Here is a 17,972-nt window from a genome sequence, read left to right on the forward strand (position 1 = left end):
ACGGGCAGTTAGCTTAGTACTAATCTATGAACCTATGAACCTATGAGCTTGCTGGTCCCATGGGGTAGTCTGCCCTTCCCTGGTGAAGAATGGTCTCCCCTTTGATAGCTACCTGAGCTATGCAGTGAGGTGACACTTCCAGAAGCTTGCCTCCATGCAAGGAATGCTGTGGTATGCACCTCTACACGATAGCACTGCGTACTCCCTATATACCTAATACTCCCACTAGATGTCATCCAAATGATGAGCCGGAGTTGCCTACCTTCTCTCTGGATTAGTGAGCTGGCAACAGCTTTTCACTCGCATCCCTACCTGGCCAGTTCCTACAAATGCCCAAGCTGCTATTTGAACCTGGATCTCCTGCACCATAGTCAGGGCTTTATTTCTCTACATACCACAGAACTGTGAAGAAAACAATCATCTTGAATAAATAACCCTTAAAAAGAAATACCTAGCCACAGCTATTCTCCATTAGCCAATTTGGAACTGTAAGAATCATTGGATCTTAAACTGAACTCATCTGCATTTAAAGGCAGAGTCACAAATCAATTACATATTTTTGGTTCACCCAGTTTTGGTTTTATCAAACATATGCAGAGCTCACATTCCAGTTATATTCTGGTTCAGAAAACAGTGACATACTTATTTACTAGCCTAAAGAATGACAGCACATATTGTATGTTTAGACACAGACAGTAAAACCTGATTCCTGAATTGTCAGAACTAGGAAAGCAAGCTTGCATAATAGATATTTAGCACACTGCTCTCAGATTAATCCTGGACCATCCTCTTGGTTTCTTCACTGTGCCAGACAGCAAAATTTCACATTTGTTAAACATCTCAGCATATGTTTCCAATGAGATTCTGATTATGCTCAGTGCATAGCTATTCATCTAGTAGTATTGTAAATAATTTGCTGCCTATGGCTCTGTACCTCAGAGTTAATAATACTTTAGGGAGGCTGTAACAGTGAAAAGTACAAACCTCAGCTGGATAGTCTGAGAAATGTCTTACCTCACTTCAGAAAATCTTACATTAAAGAGTACAGGAGCACATGCAGTTACATAGCTTAAGGAAAGGACATAGCATGCCCGTGCTATGTGCTTTCATGACTGGATATCAACATAAATCTACAATGGTCACCAGACAAGGGGAAATATGACAACTATGTGTGGACCTAAAAGCAAGGTAGAGACAGATTTGAGGTAGATTCAAATTGCATTAAATGCAAGTGATTAGTATAGCAATAACCCACGCCTGGGTGTGGGTAATGCTAAATTTACCCACGGTTGGCGTGGTTTGGTCCCGGAGCCGAGGACCAAAAAGCCAACCGTGGGTAAATTTAGCATTACCACACCCAGAAGTGGTTATTGCTATTATACATGACATTATTTAAGAAAGAAACTATTACTTTTCTTAAATAATGGCATAGTATAATGCCTGTTTACTGCCCTTCCGCAGATGTCTGGCATCCGCGGCAGTTCTGATGTACTGCGCGCCTGCGCAGTACATCAGAGCTGTGGACAAAAGCAACGGAGAAAGCAAGATCTCCATTGCTTTTTTTGATGTTCGCTATGTTAAATGAGTTTAACATAGCGAGACAATTTAAAATAAGCAACGGACATCTCCGTTGCTTATTTTAAAACTGTCTCGCTATGTTAAACTCATTTAACATAGCTACTAAAAAGCAACGGAGATCTTGCTTTCTCGTTGCTTTTAAAAGACTGCCTCGCTATGTTAAATGGGTTTAACATGGCGACACAGCTTTAAAATAAGCAACGGAGATCTCCGTTGCTTATTTTAAAGCTGTCTCGCTATGTTAAACCCATTTAACATAGCAATGTTTAAAAAATCGAGTTATACTAATGGAAAAAAGTCCGGGCGACCGGACCTTTTTCCATTAGTATAACTCGATTTACAACGGGCACGCTGGCCAATCAGCGTGCACGTTTTGGGGGGGATCATGGTATAATATTCATAGTAAACACAAATAACGATCTGAACATAAAACGCATCTCTCTCTCTCTCTCTCTCTCTCTCTCTCTCCCTCTCTCCCTCCCTCTGTTTTCTCTCTCACTCTCTCACTCTCTCACTCTCTTTCTCTCTTTCTCTCTCTCTCTCTCTCTCTCTCTCTGTGCATAAAGTAGATAAGGCTAAGGAAAAGAGGAAAAAGAAAGTTGTAGGAAGAAAGCCATGTTTCTCTAACTTTGTTTTGAAACATATGTCTAGCAACTTTTGTGAAAACTAAGTGTATTGTTTCATAACTACAAATACTTTATCGGAATGCATTTAGGAATTTCAGACATATCAAATTACACCTTTTGAAAATCTTTTTTTTTTAGTTGTTTTTACATACTGTGCACAATACACTATGCTAACCTCTGCAGCCCATGGGTTCCTATTGTTTTTAAGTAGCTATATTCAAGTTGAGAAGCAAACACTACAGTACAAGCCATTCTGCTCATGTTTGATGCTTACTTGCAAGACTTTTGGATTTGACTTGTACTTTGCTTCGTTTAAAAGCTGCTGGAAGAGCTTGTGTTGGCATTAACTGGCACACATCTGCTGTTTTGCTATTTCCTGTATTTTGAATGTAATATTATTATTAGGCATTCTAGTACATGAACATGCTGATAGCTATTACTGTCTCACTATATTATGATTTGCAAATGTGCTGTCAACATCCTGGTGCCTGTGATATTTAGGACTACTTTACTACCATTATGTGTGTTACAGCTAGGCTTAGAAGTCTCTGTTTATTAGCCCTTTGCTTGACTGGGATGTTGTATGGACTGTAATTACCTTAAGCTTCCTTTATTATTCTAGATGCATCTCTTAGCTTGCTGCATTTAATAATCTTTACAGCAGCAGCACATTACAGCCTTAATATAACTATTTAAGCATATTCTGTGTCTACACTGAATACAGCTTTTAGTTTCCCTTCTATTACAACCTTAATTGAATGATTGGTTAGACTGTGCTTTGTCTGTATAATCTTATTTTACATACCTCCTACCATATGTCATATTATATAGTGCTGAATAGTCATTTACTCTGGAACATTCTTGGAGCTGTGTTACATGATGGTGTCTAGGCAAAGACTGTTCTTCACTGTAACATGTTGTTTAAACCATTCAAATGTATCATATAGCCATGCTGCTCAGCTAAGTAACTTGTTTTGTTTTATGCAGGCAGAACCAAGACTTGGTCACAGGATTCAGTAGTTCCTGTGATCTTATTTTATTTATTCCTGTGTGTAAATGAGGTAAGGGTGGGGAAGGGTTTAGACAAGTGTAGCTGGGTAAGTAATCACATTTGGTTTCTTAACAATGGATACTAGCAGACTTACCAGAGGGTTAAGGGATACTGTTCACTTATACAGTTATATCAAAAAAAAAAAAAGAAAAAAAAGAGAGAGAGACATTTAGTGAAATAATATGGTTACTTCAAATGTCCTTGTATAGTGCAGTTGATTTACATTTCTCTTTCTTTGCAGATGGTGTATCCTGGGTTTCACTTGCTGGAGTATTATGCAATGGGGGCAGGCACAGGAGATGTCAATGCAGAACTCGTATCAGCTGGAGGGCTGAAAGAAGTGGTGGTCTCAGAGGACTGATGTTGATGAAAGGGTTTCTGTGGTTAGAGCGATACAGAGGGAGGTCACTGGTAATGCTTCATTTTACCTATTCATTTGCTGGGTGTGTTGAGTGGTATGTGAGCACTGTGGGGACTAGTAAGGATGAGATATGACAGCAGCATGGTGAAGTAGGTTAGTTTTAATTATGGGCAGGTTGGAGCTATTCATAGGTGGGGTAGGGCATTCGTGAAGGTAGTGAGGGGAACATTTATACCTTTGCTTACTGTTGGAATGGGAGGGAAGTAGAATATGTGGATAGTCATAACTGTGGTTGGTCTGGATTTTGGAGCTTGTTTGTATACTTGGGCTTTTCTCAAGGGCAGTGATAGGGGGGTTTGTGACCTATTAAAAAGGGGGATGCGTGGAAGGGGGAAGACAAGGATATGCAATTCATTGGTAGGATGGAGATTCGTCTGATGGAATTAGGAGGTTTAAATAAAATAAGGTTTGAGGTTTTTGCTTCCTACCCTTCAGGTGAGAGAATCTATGGTGTTACATTATTTAGATGCTAGGTAAGGTATGGCAGTTCGTTTGGGTAGGTATTCAGCAGAACAAGTGACAGGTGCACAAGGTATGTTAATCTGGGCATCCTGAATTTGGGGGTTTAATTGGTTACGTGGTTAATACATGGGGTCTTCTTAGTACTTGGCAAAAATGGTGTACAATGGGTTGTACTCTTTGTCTTGGGGGGTTGGGGGCTGCGGGCCGGTGTAGTGGCAATACAGTGAGTGAGCAGGGTAGGCCCTGGTCAGCTCTTAACTTTCTAAGAATTTATAGTTTTCCTTTCTTTTCCAGGTGGGGTACTGGGGACATGGCATTGGTCGGTGACCTGTAGGAGATAGGTTCGAATGGATACGGAGGCCGTGGCAGTGTGGATGGCCAGTTAGACAGAGCAGTGTGCTGCAGAATCTGGTTTTGGAAGGTGATGTATCCGGCTGTGTTGATGTACTGCTTGGAGTGTTCCTGTTGCAGGAGTGGGCTCTATGAGGTCCTAGGTAATCTTACTTTGTGCTCATAAAGGCATGTCAAGTTGGTTCAGATAGGAGGTAGTGGGGGGGGAGTGAGAAGGAGGCATGTTAGGGCTGGATGAAGTGGGGTAGGAATTGTTTATGGGGAGTAGTAGGAGGTACCATGGGGGGTAAAGACAATCTCAGGGTGTATATGACTTCAAGAGGCAGGTAGACTTTACGGGTCATGGTAGTTATACAGGTATGTTTGGGGATGTTGGATGAACCGGGGCTTTGTGGTTAAGCAGAACTGGGAGGCTTTAAGTAAGGCATGGTTTAGGCTTGCTGTTAGAGTTATGGTATTTTTTTTTATGGTAGGGTCTGGAGCTCCCTTTAGAAGGATGGCTTATGGTAGGACATCACCATATTGATTAAATTTGTGTTGCAGTTGCTTCGGGGTAGGATTTGGTAAGAAAGATTGGGTAGTTGTCCGCTTTGCGATCAAGGTAGGGTGATTTATTACTCAAGGGTTGGGGTAGGTTCATAGCTGTGATAATTGATAGGCTGTGGTTATTAAGAAGTTTTTGTTGCAGGGGTTGGTGTCGGGAAATGGATGTTCAGGGGATTATAGTTCATGTGGCATTCTGATGAAGTTTCTATTGTGAGACGAAAGTGCTCAATCAATAAATCGGTTGTGGATCTTATTGGCTTCTATCTGGCTTTTTATATCACTTTGTGGTTGGTGTGTGCTTTTCATGTGGCACTGTATGTGATGGAGGTATTTTAGTCATTCAGAAGGGGTTTGTTGGGCAACAAATGCTAGGCTGGTTATTAAGTTTTACTGCTTATATTGTATAGTTGGATTTTGAAAAGGAAATTTCAATGTTGTTATTATATACACTGGTTGGGAAATAGGGTAACAGCTAGGCATGCTGGTGGCAATTGCCCTTGCATGATTTCATGTGACATTTGGGTTTAATGTTTCGGTGTTGACTTTGGCATGTAATGTGCTGGGAGAATGGGCCAATAAGGGTAGGCTAATTTTGATACAATAACACACTATTTTACTGGCAGGACTACTGAGGGACAGGGATACACACAGATTTTGGCGAGTGGTAAAGGCAAGGTGTTAAGCCAGCAGAGCTGGTAGATATACAAATAAGTTGTGTTTTGTTTTAAGGATAACATGCTTACCTTGTTTCTCTTTTGCAGATGTTGGAGGCACAGAATTTGAGGCTGAGATGACAAATGAGTCTGCATTACCCAGTGGCTGAAGGAAGTGGGTTTCACAGGTGATACATGCTGCAGGAGGTGTTTGTGGATTTGGAAGGTGGAAGCAGTTGGGGTCTGAAGGAAGAAGCTTTGGAAAGTGATGGATCTGACAGGATGGATGTTACTGTTCTGACTGTATCAGTTGCAGAAGATGACCTAGTCACTAGAGAGGTATAATTGTGCCACAGAGCATGGTTAGAAATGAGCCATGGTTAGTGGTTTGAAGGAAGCGGACTAAAAAGGAATGTATTCTCGGAGTGGATATTTTGGTGTGGTACAGTGGGATCACGGGTAATCCTCCTTTATTTAGTTTCATTAATGCACATTTCAGTGCTGGTATGTTAAGGTGTGGGGTTGATGACAGTGATCTAATGTAATTTACAGGTGATGGGTACACCGAATGATGCTTGGCTTAATCCTTCCCTTTATGGTAGGTAGTTGGTAAACTAGTTTGGGTAGAAGGGAGGGGTTACAGCCTAGTCAGGCTGGTTGGCGGAGAAGAGGGACAGACTTGCCCTCTTCTGTTCCCCCTCTGGTGTCTGGATGTTCATTTCAAAGATCTGGGGAAAGGAAAATGAGTAGTTGGAGGAAGCTTGCTGAATGAAGGGAATGCCCTAGCCAAGCATGTACTACAAAATGACACCACACATGCCTTTAGATTTTTAGTAATAGGACAGTTAACAGAGACAGAAAGACTTGGTAATATTGGCAATAAGGCAGAAAAAGCTGAAGCAAAGTGGATAATTAAGCTATCTGCGAATAAAGGTCATGGTCTCAATGATAAATTTTCATTGAGACCATTTTTATTAGCTAAACCTTTGAAACATTAAACAGTAGTAATATGTTTCATTATCTAATATATGTTTTAGTATGTTTTAACATTTTACTTCTACTATTCATTTATTAGCATGAGATTTTTAGGATATATATATTTATATATTTTATTTTATGTAATTTTTATGGAAAGAAAATTATGTATTTTTGTAACTTGCATGTGACTTGCTAATGTGATTTTCATTGGTGTTTTACTTATATATAAGTTGATTCAAATTTTTATGGTTTGTTGAAGTCTGATGAAGCATTCTGAGCAACGTGAAAGCGCTTACTTATTAGAATAAAGGACTTGTCTTTTCATTCATCTGGTTTGCTTCGTTTGTTGTGGAGTATCAACCTCTTCTGATTTTGGATTTGTGCTTTTTTTGGGAGGTGATACCTTACCCTGACAGTGTTCTTTTCTTGCTGAATAGATAAGCAAGCTGAGGTAAGGATGCTGCTTATTTGGTGGAAGGTAATTCAAATGAATGGTGTTTGAAGTGATATGGGGCGCTGCTTCATAAGTAAAGTAAGCAAGCAGAGGTATGGACGCTGCTTACTGGGCAGGATGAGCAGGTACGCTGTCCTGATTAACATTACAAGGATGTTTATGCTGTGTTTAGAATCAACTATACTATGTCCAACTGTAATTAATAAATTTTGGTGATCAAGGCTATATTATGGAAGTTTAATAAAGGCAGTCAAATGTCATTCGGTGTGATGTGTTTATTGAAGGGGACCTGGACAATGACAGTTTTAGAAACGAATAAAGAGGTTACAAGTTTTGTAGTCATTATAAAAACATTCCAAGTGGCTTACATTATTTCACTAAACTGCATGGTATGAGAAGTAAACAGAGCCCACATGTTATGGTCATTATAAAACCTACATCAAGGTTTATGGTACTTTACTAAGTTGTTTGCTGTTGAATGTTAATCATGGTAAATAGAAGAGTCAGTAGGCACAAAGTGATTTAAAATGTTATTATAGCATTATCAGGATATTATTGTGCATATTATAGTATAATCTTGTATGAAATAAGCATACATTGTCATGGAGTCCTGAAGGACTAAGAAGGGATTTTATAAACTACCAGTAAAAAGTATTTACTTAGTATTTACATATGTACATGCACTTGACAAGTGGATTTAGGTTATAAGATGCAATCAAGGGCAACTAGCCCAATACTTATGAACCTATGAACCTATAACAGCTGTGTGAGTTATCCCGATCTGATTATAACTTATTTTTCATGTGTTGTCCCTAAAACAGATGCATCTTTTAACATTGAGCAGGTCTTGTTTTTATTTGGTTTTAATGCTTTTTTATTATATTTTGATTTCTAGTATCAATAGCTAGTTAGTTCCACATTGCAGAGTTTATTTTTGGGAATGCTTTTGAATGCTTTTTTCTGCAACTAATTTCCCATGTTTTAGCGATAAGTAAAATGTTAAGTGAAGAACTGTACTAAAGATTAATAATTCTGACAAGCAGCGAGCTGAGGATTGTAGCTGCTCTGTTTCAGTTTAATATTCAGTTGACTCTTTTTAATAGCTTGTGCAATTATTAAAACACAATAAAATATTTAAGCAAAATCCGACGACGTGGTGTGGTACATTGAAGATTTACCCACGGTTGGTGTGGTTTAATTATGAGGGTGAAGCGCGAGTGATTAAATAAAGCCAACTATGGGTAAATTTCTATATACTACAACCACAGAGTCAGTTATTGCTATTATACAATGACATTATTTAAGAAAAAAAAAATACTTAACTTTTCTTAAATAATGTCTTTGTATAATGGCGCATTACTGTTCTTCCACTGGTTGTGGTACACTGCTTCCTTGTTTTGATGTACTGCACATGCTTATGGGACTAGCGTCCCATGCATACCCCATACATCAATGCTTTGAAATGTTAGCAACGGAGAAAAGAAAGTCTCCATTGCTCCTGTTAAAAAAAAAAAAAAATGTTTTGAGCACTTTATACCAATGGAAAAAGTCCGGACTTTTTTCAGTTGGTATATTGTGGGATTTACAACGGGCACGCTGGCCAATCAGCATGGACATTTTGGAATATTAATGGGGGGGGGGGGTCATTGTATAATTTATATTTAGTCACTTATATGAGATGGACATTGTTAGAAGAATGGAATGGAATGTTATGAGTGCTACCAATACCAGTATTGTAACCAGAACATTTCTATCTATGGCTTCCTGTACCATGAGTGAAAGGGGGTGTGACATTTTGCAGTACAGTTTTAGTTGATTTAGTATCTTAGTAGTCATTTAAAGATCATATGTATAGCAGCAAAGCAAAATGCATCTCTTGCATTCCACTCTGCCACTGTAGTGATGTTTTGCTGGTGGACAATGTTCCATTTTATTTTTTCAGAAAATCCAGATTTTCTGTGAAAAATAGAACTTAACAGAAATACTATGTCACAATCAATGCTGTCCACTATCCTGCTGTGCAGTTGTGTAGGAGCAACAGGGAGTAACACACTGACATCCTGTCGGGGTTGGATATTTCAGATCTTATGTTCCGCCTAGTGCAGCATAATACTCATTACAAAAAAAAATTTACATATTTTTGACATCACCAATTCCCGTGCTTTTTAGTAGTACTTTATGCTTGTTAAGGAAATGGGCATATATATATATACATATATATATATATATATATATATATATATATATATATATATATACATATATATAATCATAGACCTGAAGGGAATTCTTCCATGAAGCATATTGTAAACAACAAGTGAAATATAGAATATCAAGGCAATGCTAGTGGTAATGAATTTAGTTGTATTCATTAAATATTGGCATTGAATAGGTGTCTTGTGTTTTACTTTGTATTTTAATATTTAAAGCCTGTCAGAAGACTGCAATAAACGTCAATACTTAACTGAAAGCAGCTCATCAAATTGCATAGATTGATGACGTGGTCAGAGTTGTGCACAAAACTCCACCTTAACAGTGAGATTCTATGGCGAAAATATTTGGAATTCACCCACATATGTTTTGGCAGTGATTTTAAATTGAACTTGGCATCAGATCATGATTTTTAAGTGAACTTGGCATCAGCTAACTTACAAGTGCAGTGTCTATACAACAGGTTTGCCTTAGATATGGTCTTGTTGATCAGCAAGTGGTAGGGAGTTTTCATGTAAAATATCCTGCTGAGTTTTGAAAATCAGTTTCCTATTTTGAGATTCTTTATACACAATTAATGTTTTTGTTGGTACTGGTGGTTTGTCAGGTTTCCAGTACTCCTAGTATGAGTTGACTGAAGGATTTTACTACATAAGCATGAGAATGCTATCTGTGTTGAGCACAAGCTGGTGAAAAGGGAGCTCATACGGTAGATTTTTTTAGGAAAAGACAGGAAAAGAAGCCCCAAAACAGAAACTTGGAATGCCTTAACTTATACTACAATCTTGAGATGGTGGCATTAGAAAGCACATGAAAGGTTCTATAGGTTAGATAACTTCCTTCTTTCACACAGAATCGTATTTATACTGGTCTAAAGTATAACCAGTTTATTTAAGACTAATTCATAGTGATCTCAAAGGCTGCGGTCATACCCTTGAATGTTCTGGGAGTTATTGGATTATCATTCATGGTGTTATATATGTCTTCTAGGTAATCAGGCTCCATCTTATCTTACCTTTCTCCTCAGTATACCTTCTACACTGTCTAACTCTGTTTAAGCACTTTCTAAGTATCTGGCTCACATCATTTAATTTGACTACCATTAAAATAAATAACAAACAATTTCAACACTCCTTTCACAGTAGTCTTGTGAAAAATTGTGATAACTGTCTCATCCACTGCTGTATTCGATTATAGGCAGTCTTTTTCTTTATGAATTGCCTTCAAATCTGAAACGCTGTTAAGTTACATCCTGTTGCTGCAAAGACACTGTGCTACCTATTATATATCATTCCAGGTGGTGAAGGACAACAGCTAAGTAATAATTGTGTGTACATTATATATGGAATTGTGACCCGGCTCCTACGTTTTACTCTACTGATGATTTTCCCTCAGTGTTTTAGCTCCTAATTTGAAGCTTAGGTATTACAGTGTGCTTATATACTTTTCATTTATACTTAGTGTGTGACCATTACATCTACCAGACTAGTGCAAACAGGTTAATCTTCACAGAGTCTACTTAGTAGACACACAGGACCAGATTCCGTAAAGTTCACAGAAGCTATTTGTGGACAGTGCAGCATGCTGAAGAAAGATTTCAGCTCACGTGGTGCAGGCACGATTCCAGAAGACACGCTGAAGGTAGATCAATTGCCTACATATTCAGGGTAGGATAAATAGGGTGCCTGCTCACTCTGGTCTGATTCCAAAACACATTATGTGCACACGACGCAACTCAAATTCGATAAACAGCCACTCCAACTCCATTTCTGAAATACTTGGAGCATGCTTTCTGGACCCTAGGAATTCAAGCAAATACTAGAGAATATGGTGAAATCTGAGGTAAAACATAAAAAATATAGAAAAATGCAACGTGCTGTTAATATACTGTCACAGGCTTCAGTGATGCAAGCCATAAATGAGGCTGTGGCTGTCCATCCTTGAAGGAAGCCTGCTGCAGTCGGAGCAAGCTGCAACTAAACCAGTTGTCATACCAGCAATTAATCAACAGATAATGTCTAGACAGACAACTGGTGCAGGCTGTCTGCAACATGTGTGGCCTGCACTTGTCTGTGCAGACCCTGCAAGGAAATTTCATCCCCCTTGACATCAAAGTGTGTCTCAGCCTGGGTGTACTTGCATCTAGGATATGCCAGAGACACATGGGGGATGCTGTGGAAGTATCACAGACAGCTGCCAGTCGTATCCTGGCAAAAGGTGGATGACTACATACACTTTCCATCCACCTCCATGGAGCTTTCCATTCACCTCCATGGAGCAGAGAACTGTAATGTACCAGTTCTATAACACTGCAAATGTCTCACAGGTACTCAGTGGATTAGATTGCACACCCATACCTATCAAGACACCAGTACATCCTGAAGCAGACTGATACATAAACAAAAAGGGATGGCCATCAATCAACTTCCAGGTTGTGTGTGTAGTAAATGGCAGCATAACAAACATCATGACAACACACCCTGGAAGTGTCCATGATGCAGCCATTTGGAGGGAAAGTGGACTGAGTGCTGCATTCTAGCTAGATGAAATACCTGAGGAACTGCTACTGGGTAAATATAGGAACACATCTAGGATGCATGTTAAGGATACCCCTCACAACAATATCCATTCTGACCAAAACTGTTTTTTTTTTTATTCCACACAACAGGTGACTGTATTTATCCACTTGAGCTGTGGCTAATTACCCTGGACCATGATCCATCAAACCCTGCACAGGAGGCCTACAATTGAGAACATTTAACATCCAGAAACACCAGAGACCGTGTGCTAGGCTAAGATGTCTGAACACATCTGAGGGTGCACTGCAATACACATTTGAAAAATCATCAAAGATGGTAACACTGTGTGCCATACTGCACAAAATGCTAACTATAGCACATGGCAGTCTGGCAGCTGCAGGAGTGGCAAAACCACACCAAGAACCCCTAATGTCTGAAGAAGATATCCCAGAGATATCAGAGGACGAGGAGGAGAAGGAGGAGATAGAGAACAGAAGTCACAGGTGTAGGTAACATAGGATGTGACCACAAAGTCTGACCAAAATATCTGAGTCATAACAAGCCACATATACATGAGTATACAGACAGAATATTGATGTTCAGGTATTGCCCTACCATAGCAACACAGATTACATCTAATGACAAGTACCCACTAGATGCATATACTGAGCATCACACATAATGTAAGCATAACATATTCCAACATGAACATATGCAAATGTGTCAAAACAGGGATCAGCATCTCAGGACACAACTGACACAGGTATGCATACACTTTCAGATTGTTATATCACTGTTTGGTAAACAATAAGGGACACACATCACTGCTACACATACATATCTCTACAATATAATAACACGAAGAAAGAGAAATCATGCAGGACATAATATAGAATTTTTCATTTCAGAAGACACATATCACAGTACAGTGGTATTTCAATAATATGAGCCAGCTATGTGTACTACTTTGTTGGACACTCTCTAACTCAGTCTAGGGCGACCTCAACAATGTCTCAAACACCACGGTTCAGTGTGCCCCGACCAGGTACATCTTGCTGTGGTTGCTCCACAAAAGAGATGGATGGGGTTACAACACCATGTTGAGATGAAGGAGCATGACTAAGAGTTGAATGGGTCTATATTATATTATTGAAAGACAGGTCAGCGAATGGCACTTACATCAAAAATGCCGTTAAGCAAACTGTTCATTGTGAGATTGCGGTACAGTGAAGATCGGTAAATTTGCCCTTTCCTCACTGTAGTGCGATCTCGTAGTTGGTATATATAATTAGCGGGGGTTGTGGGAGAGCAGATTCACTGAACAGCATTTTCAATGCAAGTACCGTTCGTGAACCTGACTTTTCGATAATATAATATAGGCCCAATTTGAAGGCCTTGTGACTGGTGGGTCTACAGCAGATGGGCCAAATGTTGATCTCTGTGCAGGTTGGATCAGAGACCGTGATTCTTGATGGCCAATTATAGTTTTGTGGGCAGGTGGCCTCCATATCATACATTGCTGCTGAGCACAGTCAGTGAACATAGAATCCTGCTGGTAGTACGATAGTGTTGCAGTACTGCAGAGGCCAGGGTTTCTACTGACCATGCCAAAGCTAGCAGACTATCATTCTGAGTGGCCACTGCAGCCATAATTTCACTCTGTCTGCATTCTTGTTCTTCATGCATGACATGCAGCTGATGTGCCACATGATCTGTGATACAGTCTAGTGCATGGATGTCTGAATGATGCCGTTGCTTTCACCATTCATTAGCCTGCAGCAGGAGGCAGACACCCTCTGACACCTGGCCATGTACAACATATACTCAACTATGTCTACCACAATGTCCTTTTCCTCGTTATTGTGTGGACTGCCAGCAGCAGTGCTCTCACCTGTGCTGTGTTGGTCAACAGCCTCACCCTGTTCAACATCTTCTGTGGCAGCATCCTCCGAATGGCTATACAAATGCACCTCCACATCTGAAGCTACATCTGCTACAACATCACTGCCAACCTCATGAATGAACTCTCCAGACAGCTCTAGGTCCTCTGTGCAAGGGGCCATATTACCATGCTGAGATACATCTTAAACACCATCATGATCACTGAATCCACAGCTGGAAGATACAGATAATTGATGTGCTTCAAGATACAAAGTCACAGATCAGGACAATGTGACTACATTGCATGATTGATATCCTCAAAGACATGTGGCATATATATCTCACTGTTATGTTGCAAATAATAATAACTTTACATGTGGTCTACAGTATGTATGCTTCACAGATTCTGCATAAATGAAGTATATAATCTGTTTCCATGGCCAACATCCATGATATATGTGAGGAATAAGAAAAAACACACACACACCTGGAAAAAACATATAGGAAGACAGTGGTGTTGAACAGGGATGCACTTCAACTAGTGCATGAAAAAAACAGCATTAAAACATACAAAATGTGTGACATGCACACCACTCCTATGTGCATTTGAGAAAGTTGATGCAGACTGATCTAGGAGTGGTATGAAGGACATAGTATTAATGGAGGTCAACTACAGAATTAACAGCAAGGACAGATATGTGGGTTGTACTGTGGATTCTGCAGTGAGAAAGTAAAGGGAAAGACAGCACAGTCATGTATTTAGCAATGACCATACTGACAGCATCACATATACAACACAGTAACATGAGCTACAACATTGCAACTGTACACCAGATGGGGCTGTATTGACAAATATTTACATAAATGTCAGGTATGATGTGTGCTATACATTGTTAAAAGCTATTACAGTTTTGTAGTAACATACCTGGTCTGTCTGCACTTGAAAATGTATGGCTTGCCCCTCCACTGGATGTATTTGTCATGTACAATGGTAGGGATCAACAATATGACAGTAAAGAGTAGTGTCATGAAATGAGGAGGAGGCACTAACAAGGTAGTGTTCACAGTGACAGCACAGAGACGCTCACCTGCCGATCCCTGTTTTAGTCCCAAAGTAGAGAGACCTGTAAAAATGAATGCAAACAGCATTACAAATGTTGTTTGGACTGCTCTGTCAGTAACTCAGTTGTATCAATACATGCCATTAGGCTTATGTTCAGCATCCTGACCATTTGTGGATGTGTATGCTTAGATGAACTCTGCTACTGCAAATCAAAACAGCAATACATGACTATGCATGCTACAGCAATATGCAGTGATTGCCTCAATACACAGGACTGTAATAGATATAAAGACATACATGTTCATCCTGGAACTCCAGTTTCAGTCCCACCACCAGGGATGCATTGCTCCCCTCTTGCTGTATTCAGTGACACCAGAAATACTATGATGTCATGGGGGGGTCAGTAGTGGTCCACCACTGGTGGCATCTCTTGATTTCTTATAAGATGTCACTCTGTTGGCTGCATAAAGGATCATGTCTGAGCAGCATCTACAGGCTTCAATTATGGCTACTAACTGCATTAATCATGATGGTGAGGTCCATCCAGATTTAATTTCTCTAAACAGTATCACCTTCCATGTTGGAATGGAATACATTGATGTTCACTGGGAAGGGAGAAAATGATGAACCTTAGGATTTTGTTTTTGGTGACTTGTAGTATGTGGGCTTTGTGGTAAAAGTAGGGCATTTAATGGTAGGCAATATTCTAATCTTAACAAGAGAATATTATAGTTTGCAACAACCTCCAAAAGTCATTCTCCATGGCCTTCTGATCAGTGGTGTAGCTTGAGTTTGTGCTGCCTGGGGCTGTCTGAGTTTGCCGCCCTTTCCCCCTCACAAAATCATGGTCAAATAAGGCCCCCCATACATAGCCCTCCCCCTGCAGCCATTCCAATATCCCATTACTTGGCTATTTTGCCCCATTTACCATAAACACTGTAAGTGCATACTGCTTTACTTCTATAATGATTATTTGGATTCCATTTTAAACTTTTGTTTTACAATACAGCCTCACAATGAAAATAGACTTAACAATAAAGCTTCTCTGACCTTGAAAGTAAACTTACATTCATTGAAACAGCATTGAAACCCACATTGAAAGAAAATGCATCTGGCCAGTGGTGGATAAATATTACCTTTAGGCTGTTTTCAAATCATAGGCCCCTTGCACATGAAACATACATGTGTTCGTTGATACACCTGCCTGATTGCATTAAATAATATTCCTTGTATAATACAGCACATTTGTTAGTGCATGTTTTAAATTTATTGTTTTGAACTTTTTTCCCGAAAGCAATGAAACAAAATGCATGAACCAGTAATGACAAAACTGTCCAATTCAGAACATTTCCATCATAAAAGTCTACTCAAACTTCTGCAATCCAGTAGTATCAGTAAATATGCACAATCACTGCAGAAGCAAAAGTCATCTAAATAATTCCACATTAAAAAGATCTGTAAATAATGAAGAGGTTGCTGCTAGTAAATAACTTTAAATTTCATTGTTTAATCTACAAATAAAGTGCCTGTTGCCCTTGAGGAATAAATTGCCTGTTACATTTAAAAAAATAAGCTAGTAATATTGCAATATGGAATGGATGGCAAACTGATAACGGGCTCATAGTTACTAGGTGTCTCCACCAAAGAGGACATTCTCAGGACTGCAGCATCCACCCCCTTTAAAATTGCAACACAGTATAGTATCAGCAATCCATCTAAATAATGTGGGAGTAGAACCCACAGCCTTCTGCATCAAAATGCAAATATTCTACCTGTGGTGCTACTTAACACCACAAAGGGACTTAGCATAAGCAGCACTGAACTTCTGTCCCCCTGAAGAACTATGTAGCACAAAAAATCTGGAAAAAGCCAAAATGTATATTTTTTTTGGGGGGGGGTAAAGGCTTATAACCAGGGGCACATTTTAAACATTGCTTGCATAATGTTAGAAAAGTTACTAGAATAAAATGTTTTGTGTTAACATGCACTTCCTGAAAGACAAGAAGACTGAAGCTTAAATGGCTATCATTATTTAGTGAATTCAGTTCACACTGATTTCTCAGAAAATCACATATTTTAAGAGGAACAGACCACAAGTATGAGCCAAACATTCCAGGCATTCTGTATTACTCTGGACAGTGGTGATGGTATGGAATTTAGGCTCTTGCTCCTTGTACCTAAGGTACACACACACACACACACACACACACACACACACACACACACACACACACACACCCTGATGCCTACACACACACACATGTCTAATGCCTGCATGCCCACTGTCTGATGCCTGCAATGCTGTTCAATAAATCAAACACACACCATTGTTCAGTAAATTCAAAATGTGATGCCTGCAATGCTGTTCAGTAAATCAAAATCAAACTGCCATTAACACTCTACCTAATTGCAATACCATGCCGTTGTTCAGTAACACACACTCTCTACTTCATTGCCATGCCGTTGTTCAGTAAATTAAAGGCAATGCACAAAAGCTTAACAGAAGTGAAAGTTTCTCATGGAAAGTAAAATCAGGCTGCCATAACACTGTATTTCATTGCAATGTCATTGTTTTTTAAAGTCTGATGCCTGCAGTATGGCTTAACAAAAATGTAAATGCACAAGTATCTTGAACCACAAGCTTAACAGAATTCAAAGTTTCTCCCAGAAGTAGCTTAACAGAAAATCTCTAGCAAAGTACGATCCGTTAAGTTCCTGCCTGCAGTTCAATTCCACATGCAAAACAAATATCTCAAGCTGAGCTTTAATCTTGTCTTAGCTGAAAGAATGATACACGCGTACTACAAGTTAATGGCTCAGCATTCCTCTCAGCCTGTCTCTCGGCCTACTGACATCATCATGCATGCCCTGCACATGATAACATCAGTTCAAATAAAAAAAAGGCAAAAAACAAACCCGGGAAATTCAGAAATTAAAGGGACCATGCGGGAATTTGTGGCACCCCAATATTTTGCCCTTGAAACCGTTATTTACTGAGGAATTCAGTATGGTTGACAGGTATGGGAGGGAGCACTGATGGAGGATGAGAATCTACCACACTGGAGTGTAGATTTGACACTGATATGATTACTTGTATTTGACAGATGCCCAGGAGCTTTAAAGGAGAGTAACCAAGGTGAGGAGGCAGCCTGTAGATGACTGCAGTTAGTATCAAAAT

This window comes from Protopterus annectens, chromosome 2.part1 (assembly GCF_019279795.1).
Source record: "Protopterus annectens isolate FY-2018-M chromosome 2.part1, PAN1.0, whole genome shotgun sequence".
In the NCBI taxonomy this organism is placed as follows: domain Eukaryota; kingdom Metazoa; phylum Chordata; order Ceratodontiformes; family Protopteridae; genus Protopterus; species Protopterus annectens.